This window comes from Rattus norvegicus, chromosome 20 (genome assembly GCF_021556685.1).
Source record: "Rattus norvegicus strain SHRSP/BbbUtx chromosome 20, alternate assembly SHRSP_T2T, whole genome shotgun sequence".
Lineage (NCBI taxonomy): Eukaryota > Metazoa > Chordata > Mammalia > Rodentia > Muridae > Rattus > Rattus norvegicus.
The window spans coordinates 32,360,990-32,377,096 of record NC_141553.1 but is presented as its reverse complement, the minus strand read 5'-3'; the positions used below and the strand labels follow the sequence as shown (position 1 = coordinate 32,377,096).

The following is a 16,107-nucleotide window of genomic DNA, read 5'->3' as shown; positions in this document are numbered from 1 at the left end:
TCTTTGGGGCAGGAGGCGTGACTGACTGGGAGAGACACTTGGGATGGAGGGCCTTGAGGCTTATGGGCCCACTGTACTTCTGGCACTACTTCTTTGCTGGTGTTACTCAAAGTGCCTGACTATGAACTGTGTCTTTTTGTTTTGGATAGTCTCTTTATTTACATTTCAAATGTTGTTCCCTCTCCCGGTTTCCCCTCCAGAAACCCCCAATCCCATCTCCCCTCCCCCTGTTTCTATGAGGGTGTTCCCCCACCCACTCCCTCCCTCCTGCCTTCCTGCCCTGGCATTCCCCTACACTGGGACATTGAGTCTTCACAGGACCAGGGGCCTCTCCTCTCACTGATGCTCAACAAGATCATCCTTTGCTACATATGAGGCTGGAGTTATGGGTCCCTCCATGTGTACTCTTTGGTTGGTGGCTTATTCCTTGGGAGCTCTTGGGGGTCTGGTTGGTTGATATTGTTGTTCTTTTTATGGGGTTGCAAACCCCTTAAGCTCCTTCAATCTTTTGTCTAAGTCCTCCATTGGAATCCCATGCTCAGTCCAATGGTTGGCTGCAAGTATCTGCCTATGTATTTGTCAGGCTCTGGCAGAGCCTCTCAGGAGACAGCTATATCTCCTGAGCAAGAACTTCTTGGCATCTGCAACAGTGTCTGTATATGGGATGGATTCCCAGATGGGGCAGTCTCTGGATGGCCTTTCCTTCAGTCTCTGCCCCACACTTTGTCTCCATATTTCCTCTCTGGAGTATTTTGTTCCCCCTTCTAAGAAAGACTAAAGCATCTACAGTTTTGTCTTCCTTAGTTTCATGTAGTCTGTGAATTGTATTTTGGGTATTCCAACCTTTTGGGCTGGAGACATGGCTCAGTCATTAAAGGCTAGGCTCACAACCAAACATATAAGAATTGTGTAGGTTTTATGCCATGCCTTTTCTACTACGATGGATGGGACACTCTGGCCAGCATATACTCTTATCCATCTAGAAATGAAGTATATAGTCCTTCCCCGAACCACACAACACAGCAGGAACAACACTAAATCAATTTTCATCACAGTGGCTCCAACTTACCCATCTTGGGACATTCTCCCTGGGACTAAGAGTCTGATAACTACTAGTCCACCATGGGCAAGAGGTCAGTGCCATGCTTCAGTTGGCAAGCCTACATGAGCCCAGCTTTCCAAGTCTGAGGACCCAGATCTGGGGGTAGCTGTCCCTGGACTCCTCATGTCGACCAATCAGCCAATTGTATGCTACTCAGTGATTTCAGTAAAATCCACAGGGAGCAGGAAACCTGGCCAGCTAAGCCCTGCTCAAACTTTTGCTATCCTGTTTTAAAGATGTTAAGGATACTATTTATAAAGGTTCTTAAATCAGGTTATAATGACCCTAGAAATACATTTTAAAACAATGTAAAACTTACTAAAATGGAAGAAAACTCTCTCTAGGATAAAAAGGCCTTAAGATATAGTCCAAAAAGTGTAAATTCAAGAAGAGACCCCTAGTTGAAAATTTATTTAACTCAAAATTTTATAAACCAGATGAAAATACCATAGAAGCAAAAGTATGTTACAAGGTGTTCATTAGGTGGGGTTTTGGTGGAAGTCCCAGGTGCTTAGCAAGCAAATAGATCCAAGGTCATAGTTCATGCGAGGCTCACCGAGCAGGGTCAGTCACCTATCCTTAAGTTATGAAGCTGTGAAAAGAAAATTATACGAATTCTAGGTTTAAAAATATAAAATTAAAAGAGTTAGCCCCAAAAGCCACAAACTCAGGGCTAAGCCCTGCCGCCAGGAATAGCAGGCCATAAAGATAAAGAAAAGGAATGCAAGAACCAGCTCAGGCTATCGAGGACTGACCCATAAACCATCCAAAGACGTCCCCCCAGCTTACTCAGAGTCATACTTTAACCAGATGTCCTCCAGACCCTGATAAGCCCCTACTTGTGCTTTTCAGCCATTGTGTCCTACAGAGAGCATTCCAGGAAACCGGGCAGCCCAAGCCTAACCAGAGGTGTTTCAAATACAAATGCTCCATCAGTTTTGACAAACGTTTAAAAATAATGAGGACCTGAAGACCCTACCCTTCTCCTGATTTAGTAGCTCTGTTCCAGGAACCAGGGGGCCATAAAACCTTCTGGCGTCCCCTTATCTCCTGGAGCCATAAAACAATCCTGTAACTTGTGGTGCATTCCCCTTTGACATCCCCCATCCCCTGGTGCTCACAGCCTCTGCCTTTAAATACTCTTTTTCCCAGCCTCTCGGGGTCGACACCTCTGTCTCCTGCGCGGGATACGTGTCGGCCCGGAGATCTCTGTAATAGGTCTCCGTAATAAACCTCGCCTTTGCTTATTACATCCAAAATGGTCTCTCTGTGTCTGGGGTCCGCGATTTCCCAAGACTTGAGTAAGGGTCTCTCTGCGTGGGATCTTTCATATTTATGGGGGCTCGTCCGGGATCTGCGCGACTACCCCAGACTCCGAAGACCCCTTGGAGGTGAGTTGGATGTTTGTCTGAGTGTTTCTGTGTGAGCGGCGCCGCAATTGTCAGTCTGTGTCTGTCTCTGTTTTGGTTCCGCCGTGTGTGTATATATGTGTGTCTTAGTACTGGTCAGTGTTAAGAGGGCAGATGGGTATTCCTGCCCTGTGTTAAGAGGGCAGATGGGTGTTCCTGCCTTGTGCTAAGAGGGTGGATGTGTATTCCTGCCCTGTGGTAAGAGGGTGGATGTGTATTCCTGCCCTGTAGGAGAGTGGATGTGTATCCCCACTCAGTGCAGCTGCCTTTGTGGTCCGTGAGGACCCCCTGGCTGCGGAAGGGGGGACGCCCCGGGCCCGCAAGGCTGCAGCCCCTGGAAGACGTTCCACGGGCGGAGAACAGTCGGGAGAGCCCGGCTATGGACAGTCAGGAGGACCTGACTCTGGTTTTCTGGAACAAAGGAGATGGAATGCTCCTTTTACCTAGGCGGGAGTGGACGAGGAATCCCACTCCGTCAGAGGTCGAGTTCGGCTGCCTATTTAAATATAGGCACGGACAAGTGTGCTTAGTCGTTAGGACAAGAGGACACTCTGGAATCCTGTTGGGAGGTGGAATCAGATGGTCCATCTCATCCCAAAAGCAGCTAAGGTTAAGCTGCAGTTTGGGCCACGTACTGAAGGTACCAGACATCTGTGAAAGTTGGTTATAAGATGCTTTGTCTTGGTCTTGTTTGTCTGGCTTGTTTTCTGTGGTATTGTCGAGTGTCTTTTTGGCTTTTGTTTCGTTTTTGAATTTTGGACTGACGACTGTGTTCGAATTTGGACTGACGACTGTGTTTAAAATCTTGGACTGATGACTGTGTTTAAAATCATGAAACTGTTTGCTTTGTTCGTCAAAGAGTTTTACTTGGTCCTCTTGGTGCTTAAGTTAAGAGTTAAAAATAATTTGCTTGAGAGAAATTGTTTTCTGCCAGGGAGTTTTGTCTTTCTCTCTTGAGCCTCCTCCCCAAGGAGAGAGGCCCCTCCCTTTACTCCCCTTGATCAGCCTAGCTGCTGTTAACAGTTGTGTAAACAGACATTAACAAAAACCTTGAGGACAAAACCTCTCATAAATAAAAAAGTTCCCCAGATTAGGCCTCCGGTATGAAACAAGTATAGTGAGTAAGAAACTTAATTTTATGGACCCCGCTCTAGTGGCAGTGTGTTGGTTGATAGCCAACGTTAATTTTTAAAACATAGTGTTTTATCTGTGCTTGTGCTCGCAGCACACAGTAGGGGGGAGCGAAATTAGCTGCGGAGCTGCTGCAGCGAGCATGGGGACTTCTCAAGTCTCACCCAATTTTTCTGGCTCTTCAGGAGCTGTTTAAAAGGAAAAGGCTTAAGATAAAAAGAAACACTATAGAGAGATTTTTTAGTAAATTGCTACACCTTGGTTCGCTATCTCTGGGAATCTCACGGTAGACAGCTGTGATAAGCTGGGGAAGATTTAAATTTTGCCTGGGAACAAGGAATCTTAAAGGCGGAGTTTCAGCCGGTATGACACTTAGTGCATAGCTGCCTAAAAGATCAGAAATGCTGTCAACAGGCTATAAAAAAGGGACAGGCTGTGTTAGAAATGCTACATGAAGAATGATCTAAAAAGGCTAAAAGTGAGGTGGGAGAGGACTCTAAGAAAAACAAGAACAAGAAAGGAATTTCTGCTTTTAGTGACCAGACCTTCAACTCTTGCTCACAGAAAGAGGGTGCTCATTAAGAGAAGTTCTTTAAGGAGCCTGCCTTATCTGCTGGCCCTATTCCAAGAGAGGAGCCAGTCTCCAGCATTAAATTACTTTTCTCACTGGTCATCATTAGCATGGAGAATGCCTTTGATCCTATCCCCACAGCAGCCAGTTCCTGCCCCTGTGGTAGAAATGTCCCAGGTTGGGGGGCAGAGAAGCCCCTAAAATAGTTTCAAAGAATCTACAACAAACTGTAAAGAACTTTGTTTTGTTTTGCCAGTTTGAATTTAGAATTCAGGCTTTGGCTGTGGCCGAGGTCAGGATTAATGTTTTCGTTTCCATGGGCCCTTAGCCCACTGAGACAGTTTGGTAAAGGACTACTACTACAGTCCTGATATTCAGAGACATGGAGAGAGCTATAGTTTTTTTATTAAAGGTTGGTACTATAGTATTAACAATCTCTTTATTAGATATAAGAGACAAGAAGCCCCAGGTGAACTGGTTACAATTCTTTTGTCAGCTGCTTAGTATCTAACACTCAGGTTCTATCGTCTCTCCATCCTTTTATTATTAGTTGTTACTGAAAGCCTAGTGCCATTTAGAGGATGGGTCTCTTGAGTGATAAAGCCACTGAGCTGACACTAAAGGAAGGTACTCCTTAAGGGAAAATCTAAGTCCAGAGAGACAACCGGTAACAGATAGACTGCCCCTCTGCTCACTTTTCTGTTTCACAGACACAAGGTCTTTTTGTCCCAAGAAAGCCTCCTGGCTTAGCTGTGTGACTAAATGCTATTTGCCCTCTTCAGTGGACCTCTATTCTCAAGATTCTCTTGTTTTCTCACCATCCCATTTGAGATGCTTGTTAGTAACTGTTACAGGTCTTCTTTACCACCGAGGAAAGACAGAATCCTACTAGAGGCCAGAAAAAGTGTTCCAGAGATGGATGGAAGGCCCTCACTTCTGCCTGCTCTCTTCAGACGCCTAAAGACCTGGAGCCACCACAGCACGAGTGTCAAACACTGACAGAAGCACATGGGTGGAGGAAAGACCTGTGCGACTGGCTGATTGACCCCTGCTGAAAGCCGAGGACCTTGTCCACAGACGGGAACAGTTCTCTTCATGAATAAAGGTCAGAGATAAGTGGGTGCTGCCATGGTGGAAAACACAATGTCATCTGGGATGGCTGAACCTCTACCCCCCCAGCACATCAGCGCCACAGATATCTTTGCCATCTCTTAGATGCCCTGATGAAGCCAACAACTGTGAGTACTATTCATTGCTCAGGATATCAGGAGGGAAGTGATTCAGTGACATGGGACAATAACAAAACAGATAAAGTGGCTCGGGAAATGGCTATGCAGGAGCCTATCCTGGTTACAGGCCTACAAGAAACAGCCACTGAGAACTAGGATCGGACTAAGGGATGGCCTCACTTAGAAAAGGCCCAAATTGCTTAAAAGATAAAGGACAATGGCACACTTGAGGGGAAGCTATACTCCCCAGAGAACAAAGAAAAGACTCACTTTGCCAAATAAAAAAATAGACTCATTTAAGAGATAAGAAGTTTGTCCAAATAGTTAAAATATATATAATAGACTTTAAGATTTTAGCCAAGAGAGACAATAAAAAAGTATAAAATACGTCAATAAATAAATGCTTAACAAACAGGACAAAGAGACCTAGAGAGTTTAACGAAAAGTCGAAGTGAACTTCACTGAGATAAAACCAGAAAAATATAATCTCCTAGTGCTTGTAGATACTTTTTCAGAAATAGACAGAAGCTTTCCTCACCAAACGAGAGACGGCCTCTGCAATCATCAAGAAGATACTGAAAGAAATCTTCCCCAGGTCTGGAATGCCCAAGGTAATCTGGTCAGACAACGGTCCTACTTTCGTTGCCAAGGTAAGCCAGGGTGTGGCCAAATATTTAGAGGTCGATTGGAAATTACATTATATTTACAGACCTCAAAGTTCAAGACAGGTAGAGTAAATAAACAGAACTCTAAAAGAGACCCTAAACAAATTGACCATGGAGACTGGCACAGACTGGGTGACACTCCTTCCCTCCTGCTCTCTTCAGAGCAAGAAATACCCCTTCCAAATTCAGCCTTACCCCCTTTGAGATCTTATATGGGGCCTCAGCTCCTCTGACTGTATTAGATGATGTTACTGAACCAACATGTCATAGTAATAATGATTTGTGTGCCAGGCTAAAAGACCTACAGGTGATACAGAAAGAAATCTGCTCACAGCTGACAGCAGCCTATGCCCCGGAGACCCCTGAGACATCCCATCAGTTCCAGGTCGGAAACAGCTACACTGAGCCCAGACACTCGATCCTCGCTGGAAAGGACCATACCTGGTGCTGCTGACCACCCTGACAGCCGTCAATTCTCAGCCCTCACCAGCCGTGTACTAGCTGTTAGGGCTGAGAGCTGGGACCTAGAGAGAAATTCAGTCATGTTTGTCCTGGGTTCCATCGAGATAGGTGTGGGGATAGGCTTGATTTCTATTACAAATAATGTAACATTACATATGTTAGTACTCCTAACACTTCTTGGGACTGTGCCTCAGGGATCACAACCTATATAAGTTTAAAAGTTCTGAAAGACAGTCATGACCTTGGTGTATAGGTTCAGATAGTGTCCAGATTGGAATCCTGATGCTAAAGACTTAGTAAGAGACAAAAAAAAGGAGTTGAAAATTACTTAGGGCTAGGGCTATCTAGGTGCTACAAGGGCAGCACAAGGACATCTGCTGTTGCCCTACAATACAAGGCTTATAGAGAATTCAGAACTGCCATTGACTCAGATATAAAAAGAGTAAAAGACTTTTTAGCTGACCTCCAAGAATACCTAACTTCCCTCTCAGAGGTAGTCCTTCAAAATAAGAAAAGATCAGACCTGATATTCCTTAAAGAAGGAATCTGTGTGCTACACTAAAAGAAAAATGTTGCTTCTATACAGACCATTCAGGAGTAATTAAAGACTCCATAAATAAACTTAAAAAAAAGGTTAGACAAAAGACAGACAGACAGAAAAACACATCAGAGATAGTTCGAGAGCTAGTTTAGTAGATCTCCCTGGATGACTACCCTACTCTCTGCTACAGCTGGGCCATTATTAATAATTTTCTTGGTTTTAGTTTTTGGCTCCTGCGTGACAAACAGGTTAATTGCTTTTGTTAAAAATTGAGTGGGTGCTGTGCGGTTGATGGTCCTGAGACAACAGTACCAGTCAGTTAGGACAACTGGTGAGACCAAATAAGACTTGATATCAAAATTCTAAGATTAGAATTATTTAGTAGGAGAAGACGGGAATGAAAAGAAAATTATACGAATTCTAGGTTTAAAAATATAAAATTAAAAGAGTTAGCCCCAAAAGCCACAAACTCAGGGCTAAGCCCTGCCGCCAGGAATAGCAGGCCATAAAGATAAAGAAAAGGAATGCAAGAACCAGCTCAGGCTATCGAGGACTGACCCATAAACCATCCAAAGACGTCCCCCCAGCTTACTCAGAGTCATACTTTAACCAGATGTCCTCCAGACCCTGATAAGCCCCTACTTGTGCTTTTCAGCCATTGTGTCCTACAGAGAGCATTCCAGGAAACCGGGCAGCCCAAGCCTAACCAGAGGTGTTTCAAATACAAATGCTCCATCAGTTTTGACAAACGTTTAAAAATAATGAGGACCTGAAGACCCTACCCTTCTCCTGATTTAGTAGCTCTGTTCCAGGAACCAGGGGGCCATAAAACCTTCTGGCGTCCCCTTATCTCCTGGAGCCATAAAACAATCCTGTAACTTGTGGTGCATTCCCCTTTGACATCCCCCATCCCCTGGTGCTCACAGCCTCTGCCTTTAAATACTCTTTTTCCCAGCCTCTCGGGGTCGACACCTCTGTCTCCTGCGCGGGATACGTGTCGGCCCGGAGATCTCTGTAATAGGTCTCCGTAATAAACCTCGCCTTTGCTTATTACATCCAAAATGGTCTCTCTGTGTCTGGGGTCCGCGATTTCCCAAGACTTGAGTAAGGGTCTCTCTGCGTGGGATCTTTCAGCTGCAATAAAGCCGCTTTTCTCATAGGGCAACATGAGGATTAAGGGACAGTACTCAGGCAAACGCCTGCCCTGTGGTAGGTGCTTAATGAAGAGCTGTTAGCTTCTCTTTTTCAGTAAGAATGTTGGAAAACATAGGATGCCCTGAAAGCACTGGAAATCTGAATCCAAGGGGTTGCTCTGCACAGCTGAGCTCACCTTCCGAGGCTGTGGGCCCTTAGGACGTCTTGCTGTGTGGCTGGCCCGGATATGATTAAAAGATGTGAGAGGTGAACGAGTATGTATATCGCAGGGGTTTTAGAAAAGTCGTTCCAGACAGTGATATATACAGTCTTCCAGTTTTTGAAACTTACGTTTCCAGTTCTTTTCGGTTTTCAACATTGAGTAGTAGCCTCAATCTGACAGAATGGTAGACATCAGTATAAAACAGAATTGTAGAATACTGGTACCCGACAAGAGGCATTCCTTTTTCTTTCCAAAGGAAGACTCTTGCTGCAGTCCTGGTGGGGTTGTAGCTAGTAGCAATCTCCCTGCCTTTACTTCATGAGTGCGAACTGCCAAACCTGGCTTCCCAGAGACAGTTTATATAATAATCAAAGTAAAAAATAAAATCGGGGTTTGACAATGCTCATTCATATAGTCAGACAGATTCTGAAACCTCCTCTTTTGATAATTAACTGAAAATTATATGGCAGTAAAATGAAAAGTAAACTTTTTAGCCTCAAATTTTCAGTTTTACTCATACAGAAAAATAATAAAGTAGGAAAGACATTTTTGACACTTTTGTTTAATTACTTCTTAGCATTATTATGGAATGCAGTCATTTTGAATAAATGTAATTCATTAGGTTCATATGCTTTTACTTTTGATTCGTTCATAACCTTCAGATACCCAGATCCCTACTGCTCAACTTGCCTACCCCTGTGTATGCTTTAATCCTATCAGTGAAGATGCTGAGATGAGAGAGGCCTAGAGAAATGACGGGTTATGTATACCGGGAGCCCAACTTTTTACATATGGAGAATTCTGGTTTAGAATTGTATCTTGGTGACCTTTGCTTGATAGTTCGGATCAATTTCTGTTGTTTGTGGAAGGAAGACCCAGGGCTATATCCTCCACCCAACTTCGGCTGATTTCAGCAAGCCCTACAAACTTTGTATTTTCAGCATTAAAAGGAAAAAGAAAAGAGAAGAAAAGCGACTTCATGACTTGGTTAGCACAGTGCAGAAAGCCGTTTAAAAAAAAATCAAAAGCTTGTGGAAGCCCTGTTAATCTACCCGGCTCAGCTGGCAGGTGCGTGGAAGCTTGTTGTGTGGGGGGAAGCTGCAGGCACAGCGGATGCTTCCTTTCAATGCAGGGGGAATGTTGGGCTTTAGTGTTGCCTGTTGAAAGGAGATGAAAAGAAGCCTTAAAACGCCTCTGGAAAGGCAATGGGCTGACAGAATAGCTGAGAAGTCACAAAAGGAAGATGTCAGTGAGTAGCACCCCTCACCATTCACCCAGCAGTTCCTAAGCAACTTTTAATGGAAGGTCAGACACAAGCAAGATAAAGGGAGGAAGAGACAACATTATTTTACACAATAAAGTGGCTGTGAATGCTGTCAGTTAACAGGGGAGAATAAACTGGTCCGTTTCCACACTTACTGATGTGTGAGGGGCTCGTCTGTGTGCGCATGTAAATGAAAATCTTTTGTAAAAGAAACTATAAATTTGAGCAAGTGTAATCATCTCGACAAAGAGAATGAATATATTATGATTAAAAAAGGCTTTCGGTGAGACACGCTGCGATCTGCCAATGAGTTTTGTTGCCTTACTCTCCTCCAATCCAATCCATAGGTATTTAATTTGTTCTTTATTACATACATTATTTATTACATAATATTACAAATATTGCATAAATATTTGATATGTATCTTCTCCAGGTGGCAAAAGGAGTTAGGTGTACACAGAGAAGAGAGATGCTAGGCTCTGGCTCCAAGACAGAGTCCAGGCTGGCCAGCCACACAAGGCTTATGGGGCAGTGTGATCACCATTCCTTGCCTTTCAGTTTGTGCAAATGACCACATCGTGATTGCTCATGAATGTCCCATTACTCAAATTTGCATGATGCTATTAATAATGTCCAAATTTCCAAAGTTCATGGCTTCCAAATTCATGTCATTTGTCTGGTATCTAAATTGTTTGATATGGTGTGCTTTCAGCCCAAGCTCTTCTGCTCTCAGTGACGATGCCCCTGAATAGCCCAGGTCATTCTCTGGCTTTATCTCCATCTTATGCTTATTTTTCTTTCAAGTCTCTGATCCTCCCACACTAAGGATTGTTCTGCATCCTACTATTTCTCCAGGCTCCCAATAACCTTAGTAATCATGTTTCTGGGCGCACCACCTCCTCTTTCAGGGGCCCCAGTCTATTATCTATGCATAGCGATTTCTGTTTTGACATTTCACCCCCACTGTGACCAGCTTTTGGGAAGTGCGTGCAGCTCACCTTCTGGGGCATGCTCATGAGGATGGACACTCCCCAGCCATTTTCAGGAACCTTTGTCCAGCACAGAAGAGGCTGGGTGAATGTGCACGGGGCTGGGCCCTGCCTTGTCTAGAGGACAGAGAGGGCAGGTAATACATAGGATAGGAAGGTGTAGATTGTTTTTTCCCCCAAATGTATTCCTGGCAGCAGTGAGGATAATCTTTAGGCGTCAATTTGTCTGTGGATGGAGACAATAGGGGAATAGGACCCATGTGGCTTTGGGCTTCTAAGAAGAAAGCTGATGTATCTATAGAAACAGGAATATTTTATTTCTCTCTCTCTCTCTCTCTCTCTCTCTCTCTCTCTCTCTCTCTCTCTCTCTCCCCCTCTCTCTCTCAGAGGCAGGGACATAGAAAATTCTAGATCTTTTCTAGAAAAAACTTGAGGCTGACAACAGGAGATTAAAATTTTTTGTTTATTATAAAAGAATCAATCTCTTAAGGAAGGGTGATTTATTTCACAGAGGTCACAGTAAATTCCCAGCTTGCTCCAAAATGAGAAAACTAAAATTTGAGGTTTAAGGGGGATTTTAAGGTACAGTTAGGCAGTATAAGAATAACACATGTGTTAAAGGAAGATACACAGTAATGTACAATGTTGCTCCAGAGAAAAGGCAAAGAGATAACCATCATAACTATGTCCCTACCCACAAATCCTTATCAATGGAGTGCAACTGAAATAAACACAAATGTTCTTCAGACCAGTGCTTCCAAAACCAATGGCAGTCTATGAGTGGCTCTGGTTCACTTGCTCCTAACAACACAAGCTTGATGTTAAACTTAGGGAATCATAAAGGGAAGATGTAAGGCAATATCCAAGTGCTCAGGGGAAGCTGATCATTGAGAATGCCAAGATCAAGGGTAAATTCCCTCCTGAGGTTGGTGCAAGGGACATAATATGTAGCACATCTTTGGAAGTAGTAAACATCCCTCCAGGTTTTCAAGAAAATATTATTTATATATTATCTGTTCTAGTCCAGATGTCAGAAAATGCACTGATGTTATGTGCAACCCCCCCCCCAATAAAACAGTGGGCTTGATTTCACTTTCCACATCTACTTTTGCTTTCCCCTTGCCTCTGAACTAATAGAACTTCCTTTGTGCAAGTGCAATATGGCTTCCATCCTTTTTTGAACTTTCTGTTACTCTATCAGTTTTTCTCCTTCCAGAGTTTTCAATTCCTATAGCTTAAACAGCTCTGTTCCCTTACCTAAGCAGGGTAAGGTTTCAGGAAAACAGTACATCTGTCCTCTCCCAGGACTACAATTCACCTGGGATGATGCATTTGATATATCTTGCTTTATCTCTCCCTTTTCACCACAGTTCAGTGTCAGAACTCTTGGGATGTTGGTCAATGTAGTTGGGCTATGTTGCCTTCTTCTGGCCTGTCACTTAGCCTGGAACGAGAAACTACTCTAAGTAGTGAACATCAAACATTAAAGGGACGTTTGAATGTCAATCAGTTGTACTCTAAAGAGAATTCAATGTAAAGTTCTTTTGATGTCTTAAACTTTCATTTGGTTGCAGTGAACAAAATCAAATTCAGACATAACCTCTTTACAATGCATCTTAAGAAGAATGCATAACCAATAACTAATGAAACAAGACCTAACTTTTTGATTGTCACTTCAGAATTCTTATGATGAGAAAGGTTATGAGCAGTTTTATACTGGGGGAATTGTTTCTAGATAGAGACTAGTAATAAAGAGAAAGATAAGTAAGTGTCTCATAATGACAGAAAGCCTTAGATCAATTGAAGTCTTTGGTACTAATTGCCTGTATCTCTTGGGAAGGTGTATGAAATAGAAATTCTTTGATCTTTTCCAACTATGTTGAGTCAAGATTAAATGTCTCTGTGTGCACGCATGTGCATATGCATGTGTGTTTGTGTCTGTGTGCATACATAGGATACAACAATCTCTTTTTCAAATTTTGCATTTGGAAAACTGGGTTTCCACATCCCTCTCATCCCTTTCAATTCCTTTCATGTCCCTCCTACTCTTTTTCAAATTCTTGGCCTTGCTCTCTGTGTAATCATTATCCTTGCTAAAATTTACAAACATCTGTCTCATACTCAGCCTAAATACGCAAAGACAAAGAGCGTATTAGAAAATTGTTGGATATCAATGCAGTAGTTAGCATACTGTCATTAAAATTGTAATTTACTGATGAAGTCATAGAAACTTTATAAAGAAATTCAGGCCCAGGACAGACCTGGCACTTCAGACAGCCAGAGACAGCTTGACTCCTAGGAGGTTTGTCACAACCAGGCTCACAGGGGAGACATCCCCAAACCAATACCTGGCATAACCGGGACCCCCACAGGACCCAATGGACACCCAAGTTATCCACCTTGTGGAAGACACATCCTTCCAGTCCACAACTGAGCCTGGGAGCAGATTGGGGATCAGATGCTCCAGCCCCTACACCCCCACATACACACCCTGAGACAGCTCAACTCCCAGAAGGGCCATCATAACCATGTTCACGGAGACAGCCTTATTCAAGGAGGTCCATCATAACCAGGCTCACAGGGGAAACAGAATCCAGTCAGAGACAGCAAGACCAGTTAACACCTGAGATAAACAGATGGTGAGTGGCAAGCACGAAAACATAAGCAACAGAAGCCACTGCCACTTGGCAATATCAGAACCCAGCTCTTCTACCATAGTAAGTCCTGGATTCCCAAACACACCTGAAAAGCAAGATTCTGACCTAAAATCTCATCTTGTGAAGATGATAGAGGACCTTAAACAGGACATAAATAACACCCTTAAAGAAATACAGGAGGACACAGGTAAACAGGTAGGAGCCCTTAAAGAGAAAACACACAAATCCCTTAAAGAAATAAAGGAAAACAAAAGCAAATATGTGAAGGAATTGAACAAAACCATCTAGGATCTAAAAATGGAGATAGAAACAAAAAAGAAGTCACAAAGGGAGGCAAACCTAGGAAAGAGAGCAGGAGTTACAAATTGTAAGCATCACCAACAGAATACAAGAGATAGAAGAGAGAATCTCAGGTAGAAAAATACCATAGAAGAATACAATAGTCAAAAATAAAATACAAAGTTTTCAAAAAGCTCCTAACCCAAAACATGCAAGAAATTCAGGAGACATCTTCAACAAAATCATAAAAGAAAACTTTCCTAATCTAAAGAAAGAGATGGTCATACATTAACGAAAAGCCTACTAAACACCAAATAAATGGACCAGAAAACAAATTTCTCCCATCATATAATCAAAACCCTAAATACATAGAACAAAGAATTTTTAAAGTGGTAAGAGGAAAAGGCCAAGTAACACAAAATTCAGAATTATCAGAATTACACCAGAGTTCTTAAAAGACACTCTATTAGCAGAAGATATTGGACAGATGTCACCCAGACCCTAAAAGAACACAAATGTCAACCCAGCAAAATTCTCAATCACCAAAGATGGAGAAACCAAGATATTCCATGATAAAACCAAGTTTAAACGATTTCCCACCAAGATAGAAGATAATAGAAGGAAAACTCCAAAACAAGGAGGGAAATTGCACCCAAGAAAACCCAAGAAATTAATCGTCTCACAACAAACCCAAAAGAAGAGAACTACACAAACATACATGACACCACCACTAACAAGAAAAATAACAGGAACAAACAATCATTGGTCTTTAATATTTCTCCATATCAATGGACTCAATTCCCTAATAAACAGATATAGGCTAGCAGACTGGATAAGTAAACAGGACCCAACATTTTGTTTTCATACAACAAACACACATCAGTGACAAATACCTCAGATTTTAGGGCTCGAAAAATATTTTCCAAGCAAATTGTCCCCAAAAACAGGGCAGAGTAGCCATTTTACTATCCAATAAAATAGATTTTCAACCAAAAGTTATCAAAAGAGATGGGAAAGGACACTTTATGTGTGTCAAAGCGAATATCCACCAGGATGAAGTCTCAATTCTGAATATCTATGTCCCAAAGTCAAGGGCACCTACATTTGTAAAAGAGACATTACTAAAACTCAAAACATACCTTGATACTCATACAATAATAGTGGGAGACTTTAGCACCCCACTCTCATCAATGGACACATCATGGAAACAGAAACCAAACAGAAGCACAGTGAAACTAATATAAGTTATGAACAAAATGGATTTAACAGATAATCTACAGAACGTTTCAAGCTAAAACAAAAGAATATACCTTCTCCTTAGCACCTCATGGTACCTTCTCAAAAATCAACCATATAATCAGGCAAAAAAAACAAGCCTCAACAAATACAAGAAGATTGAAATGATCCCATGCAGTTTATCAGATCACCACAGACTAAAACTGGTTTTCAATAACAATAGAAATATCAGAAAGCCCACATACTTATGGAAACGGAATAACTCTCTCCTCAATGATAATTTGGTCAGGGAAGAAATAAGAAAAAAAGAAAGACTCTCTGGAATTTGATAAAAATGAAGGCACAGTATATCAAAACTTTTGGGCCACAATGCAAGCAGTCCTAAGAGAAAACTTTATAGCACTGAGTACCTTCATAAAGAAATTGCAGAGATCCTATACTAGCAACTTAACAGCATATCAGAAAACTCTAGAACAAAAAGAAACAAATAACTCCAAGAGGAGTAGATGGTAGGAAATAATCAAACTCAGAGCCAAAATGAACAAATTAGAAACAAAGAGAACAATACAAAGAATCAACAAAACTAAGAGCGGGTCCTTTGAGTAAGTCAACAAGATAGATAAACCCTTAGACAAACTAATTAAAGGGCCCAGAGACAGTATCCAAATGAACAAAATCAGAAATGAGAAGGAGACATAACAACAGAAACTGGGGAAATTTTAAAAATCACCAGCTCCTACTGCAAAAGCCTCTACTTAACAAAACTGGAAAATCTAGATGAAATGGATGACTTTCAAAACAGATACCAGGTATCAGAGTTAAATCAGGAGCAAATTAACTATCTTAAGAGTTCCATTACCTATAAGGAAATAGAAGCAGTCATTAAAAGTCCCCCAACCAAAATAAGGCCAGGGCAGGACAGATGGTTTTAGTGCAGAATTCTATCAGATCTTCAAAGATCTAATATCAATACTTCTCAAATTATTCCACAAATTAAAACGGAAGGAACACTACCCAATTCATTCTATGAAGCCACAATTACGCTTATACCTAAACCACATAAAGACCCAACAATGAAAGAGAACTTCAGACCAATTTGTTTATGAACATTGATGCAAAAATACTCAATACAATTCTTGCAAACCGAATCCAAAGAACACATCAAAATGTTCATTCATCATGAGCAAGCAGGATGCATCCCAGAGATGCAGGTAT

General features: G+C 42.1%; 1 long non-coding RNA gene and 1 pseudogene across 1 annotated transcript; one reads left to right on the top strand and one right to left on the bottom strand.

Moving 5' to 3' along the window:
* Positions 1 to 1,958, bottom strand: part of Hspd1-ps6 (heat shock protein family D (Hsp60) member 1, pseudogene 6) — a 95,614-nt pseudogene extending 93,656 nt beyond the window's left edge.
* A 304-nt stretch (positions 1,959 to 2,262) lies between these two features.
* Positions 2,263 to 8,172, top strand: LOC147998638 (uncharacterized). The gene is made up of 2 exons (XR_015645862.1): positions 2,263 to 2,493; positions 6,399 to 8,172. It is a non-coding gene; the product is annotated as an uncharacterized LOC147998638 (long non-coding RNA).
* Positions 8,173 to 16,107: the final 7,935 nt, after the last annotated feature.